The sequence below is a fragment of the Herpailurus yagouaroundi genome, unplaced genomic scaffold (assembly GCF_014898765.1).
Source record: "Herpailurus yagouaroundi ecotype Mexico unplaced genomic scaffold, PumYag 67673, whole genome shotgun sequence".
Taxonomy (NCBI): Eukaryota; Metazoa; Chordata; class Mammalia; order Carnivora; family Felidae; genus Herpailurus; species Herpailurus yagouaroundi.
In genome coordinates, this window is record NW_024420473.1 from 652 (window position 1) to 4389 (window position 3738).

At 47.2% G+C, this 3738-nt stretch overlaps 1 long non-coding RNA gene across 1 annotated transcript; it reads left to right on the forward strand.

The window, feature by feature from the left end:
- The first annotated feature begins 247 nt into the window (after window positions 1-247).
- LOC121025517 (uncharacterized) lies at window positions 248-3461 on the forward strand. The gene is made up of 3 exons (XR_005788085.1): window positions 248-388; window positions 1489-1565; window positions 3112-3461. It is a non-coding gene; the product is annotated as an uncharacterized LOC121025517 (long non-coding RNA).
- The last annotated feature ends 277 nt before the right edge of the window (window positions 3462-3738 follow it).

Below are 3738 nucleotides of genomic sequence, written 5' to 3' on the forward strand. Positions count from 1 at the left end.
TCTAAATTCTCAGACCTGGGCAGGGACATGTGGTGACAGTAGTTTAACCGCCTGCGTTTAGTTGCCTAAGATGTAGGTGGTACCCAGTGGCAGGGACAGTTTTCAGGTACTGATGCTACTCTCTTGGATCCTGGTGGCAGAGAAGGGGGCAGGTGCTGACCCGTACTTCTATGGGTTTCAGCTGCTTTGGGGATTGGTTCTCTTGTGTGGCATCTGCACATAGCTGTCACTTCTGTTCTGCAGGGCAGTGTGGATCCGTGGCGACCTCCTCCATCAACTGGAAGATTCTGCACACCCTACCCTAGAGGCCATCGTATGATCTCCTTGGCACATCCACCTCCTGTACCAGGTTCGGGACCATCCCAAACCCCTCCACCTGCACCACTTGGTAAGATGATCTGGGCAGTATGAGTTGGCTTGCAAAGAACCTTCATCTAATTTTTGTTGTTGTTGAGTCTTTTTAAAATAAATTTGTTAATGTTTATTTATTTTTGAGACAGACAGAGACAGGGCATGAATGGGGGAGGGTCAGAGAGAGGGAGACACAGAATCTGAAGCAGGTTCCAGGCTCTGAGCTGTCAACACAGAGCCCGACGTGGGGCTGGAACTCACGCACTGTGAGATCATGACCTGAGCCGGAGTCGGATGCTTAACCGACTGAGCCACCCAGGCGCCCCGTTGTTGAGTCTTGTACAAGGTGCAGAGGTGGTACCACAGACCATTGCAATGCAAGGAACATGCCTGCCATCATCACCACATTCCTTGAGTTTCTCATGATTGACTTATCATCCTTGTGTCATTTCCCCCACCTTGTGTTGGTACAGGTGTCTCTTGTGGAAATGGAATGGGGCTGTATGCAGAAAAGCAGGCATAGCGCTTCAGCAGATGTGTGCCATACACAGTCCATGTGCTGGGCGGTGGGAGGCATGAGGCGCAGCCTAACGTATATCCATCCAGTTGAGCCCCCAGTCATCCACAGTTGTTTGAGGAGTTCTGAAAACACCTGAACCAGGGCTTTTATGGGGCTTCATCAGAGTTTAAAGAATGGCTCTCCCTTTACCTTGGGATCACCTGAAGCATGTGGGATACCCTGTGCATGTGATTTGGGATCTGACTGGGACAGAGAGTTTAGGTTGCTTGAGGAATGAGGAGAGTGGTTTCTGTTTTTTGGGTTTTTTTTTTTTTTGGTTTTGTGTTTTTGTTTTGTTTTCATTTTTTTTTAACGTTTATTTATTTTTGAGACAGAGAGATACATAGTATGAACGGGGGAGGAGCAGAGAGACAGGGAGACACAGAATCGGAAGCAGGCTCCAGGCTCTGGGCCATCAGCCCAGAGCCTGACACGGGGTTCGAACTCACAGACCGTGAGATCGTGACCTGAGCTGAAGTCGGACACTCAACCGACTGAGCCACCAAGGCGCCCCATGTTTTGTTTTTTTAATCTCTGCACAATCTACTCAAATCAGAATAAACCTCCATCCCTTCTAGGGCCTTTTGCGGATCCACATGTTGCTCCTGTGAGTAACAACAACACTGACTCTACCAAAGGGACCACGAAGGACAAGGTAAATGCTGTGGACATTTTCAGTTGTAACTCTTTGGCAAAACCCTCCTTTTTCTGTTCAGCGCTCTCTCCTGGCTTTGTGTCTGTTTTGTGTGTTGTATGATATGTCTGCTTGTTGTTCTCATTTTCCAAATGCACAGCCTTAACCCAAGTGTCTATGGGGTTCTCTCCTTTCTGCCTGTCAACTCCTTGTGGAAGGTTTAGAACCAATCGTGCCTAGGGCTGAGCACCCAAGGGCTTTTCTGGTATATACCTGGAAATAACCCAGGGAGGGAGAGACCACACTCCACCTGGAAGTCTTTTGGCATGACTTATTTTTTCTGGACCTCCTCAGTGTGGAATCATTGCTCTTGCTGTTTCTTCCCGTTCTGTTTCTTTCTAGGGGATTAATGTGTTCAGAAAATCGGCAGTTATCCTTATGTTTTGAAAATGCAAACTGCCTTCACTCCAACTTCTATTTTTGTATGTGTCATTTAGAGTGGTCTTAGACAAAGTATATGTAATACCCATCAACATTCAGCCTTTTATTTTATTTTATTTTATTTTATTTTGTAAACGTGCTGTCTGGAATCCCTTCAGGTGTGCCCTGGGTATACATATTCTGAACTACGAGAGGTGACATATTTGTCCTAGAAAACACGCATTGCTACATGCGTGGTGAAGAGAGACAATCCGTAATTACCTGCATTGTAATTCTCCACTGTGTCCTTTGTGTTCACATGAGCACGTTCTCTTGTGTCCTCTGTCACTGTTACAGGTGAAACATGGAGACGTACAGCAGAAACGAAAGTGTATTTGTGTTAATTCTGTTATTTAGAATTTCAGCTCATCTTTTAGAGAACAAAAGTACCCTGCGAGTTGTACTGTATTTAACTGAGAAGTACCACTGAATGAAAATAAATTAGCTAAGCCTACCTAACATGTATAGGTAACATGTTTCTCTAAGAACATGCTTTTCGAGGTTCTCTGCATGACCTCAGGATCCCCATCCCCGAACATGTCTCTGTGCCCATGGATAGCACTTGCAGAGAGGAGAAGACCTCATTGTCGGGAGAGAAGCAGATCGGGCACAGGCGGGGGCTTAGAGGCAGAGCTTTGGGCCACGAGGGCTATGATTCCATGTGTGGAGCCTGGGATTGTCATTCCTTCTCAATCTGTAGTTCTTCACATACAAATAAGCAGCCTCTGTGGTGGAGGCGGAGGCGGGGTGGAAGGTGATTCTGGACTTAAATGCCTTCCTATCAGGAATATGCTATTTTATTAATTTGGTACTCCTTCCATAAATCCTCTCGGACACGAGCTTGCTGTTCTACATTTGCACACATGTGGGAACACTGGTTTGTCCCCATAGCATCCGTTCCCCACCCCCAAAGCTATAAGTGGAACCCAAAGTATGGGTAGAGATTTTGGCGCTGATGCTGCCCTCTTGGAACCTGGTGGTGGGGAAGCTGGCAGGAGATGAGCACTGCTTCTTTGGGTTGCCACTTTTTGCTGGTGTTGGTGCTTTGCTCTGTCCTACGAACATAGCTTTCTTTTCTGTTCTGCAGGCCATTATGAATGCAAGAGGGCCTGGTCCTTCCCCAGGATCGCCTTGCAGGCTGTCCCCCACGGACCACCCTTCACCACCAGTCACGGGCTATGGGCCACCTCCTCCACCAGCTCCTCCACGTACTACATTTGGTAAGATGACCTGAACTGGATGAGTGACTGATCAAGTGTATTCGTCTTCTTGGTGAAAGACTTGGTGGGAATGATGTAGGGATGCTTGTGAGGGCTTGGCAATTCAACTGCAAACCTGCCTGGGGACAGTGTCACATATCTCACGTTTCTCAGGACATAGTGTACAATGGGCTGTGTCATTTCCCTGTAATGAGGTCAGCTGTAGGTTTCTCTTGTCTACAAGAAAGAGGAGTTTTACACAAAGGCAGATGTATCAGGAGTACTGGTGCCTGTCTGAAAGACACAATGCTTTGAGCTCCATGAAGGATGAGATGCACCCCTAAGTGTAGGTGCCTCAGGTGTCCCATCTGAAAGGGGGCACATGCATTATATGACACAGACCTTGTGGTCACCATAGTGGAAGTACCACTAAAGGATCCAGTGCAAAACTGGGGGAAACTTGAATCAGGCAGGAATAGAAGGGAAGTTGAGCACAGTAAGCAGAGTTTGAGGAG